The sequence below is a fragment of the Octopus bimaculoides genome, chromosome 11 (assembly GCF_001194135.2).
Source record: "Octopus bimaculoides isolate UCB-OBI-ISO-001 chromosome 11, ASM119413v2, whole genome shotgun sequence".
Taxonomy (NCBI): domain Eukaryota; kingdom Metazoa; phylum Mollusca; class Cephalopoda; order Octopoda; family Octopodidae; genus Octopus; species Octopus bimaculoides.
The window spans coordinates 3462520-3463589 of record NC_068991.1 but is presented as its reverse complement, the minus strand read 5'-3'; positions in this window follow the sequence as shown (position 1 = coordinate 3463589).

The window sequence follows — 1070 nt, the reverse complement described above, 5'->3', positions numbered from 1 at the left end:
TATTATTATTATTATTATTATTATTATTATTATTATTATTATTATTATTATTATTATTATTCAGGTCACTGCCTGGAATCGAACTCATAATCTTGGGGTTAGTAGCCCGCGCTCTTAACCACTATGCCATATGCCTGTGAGTCCTTAAGGCTCAGTTGAGATAGCTGTGATGCTGTTGGAGATTGTGGTCAATCCCTGGCTGGAGAAGGTTGCTGCTGGAAAGCCGTATGTGGGGCAGCATGATTCGCTTCTTTGCCACGCGTCTGGAACGAAGCAGAAGTGGTTGTCGGAGAATTTGTATAACTTCACCAACCCCAATTTATGGCCCCCTAATTCTCCCGATTCTAATCCCATGAATTATTATGTGAGGGGTGTGGTTGTGGAAGACACCAACCACTCTACCTGCAACATCAAAGCCGAGCGGGTGGCTAACATCAAGGCGGTGTTTGAAGATCTTACCAGGAACACAGAGAGAAACGCATGCGACGGGTTTCGGAGCCGTCTTGAGGCCGTAGTGGAAGCTGAGGGCGGCCGTTTTGAGTAGACTGATGTCTCTCAGTCATAATCGACAGGGTGTTCGGACTAAATTTGTCAGTTTGCAGAAAAGGAAATGAAAACACAGAATCTCGTCCGAAAAATAGAAGTACAGTGATACCTCGCAGTACGAGTTTAACTCGTTCTATGACCGAACACGTCTTACGATTTACTCGTTTTACAAATCAATTTTCCCCATTTAAATTAACTAAAATATAATCAATCCGTTCTAGCCCCCGAAAACCACCCCAATATAATCTTTTATGGATTTTAAAACAGAAAAGGCGTAGTTACAAGTAAAATGACAATTATAAAAAAAGAGAATGCAAAAGAAATATATAAACTGGTTTTATTAACTGAATTATCTTAAAGATGGGACGATCTGTTCGCTCGTACTGCGGATTGCCGCTCAAACTTAAAGGTAAAAATTCGCACGAGTCTCGGCTCGTACAGCAAATTATTCGTATAATGGGACACTCGTACTGCGAGGTTCTACAGTATTTTTTTAAAAAAGATTATGGCAGGTAGATAACAGT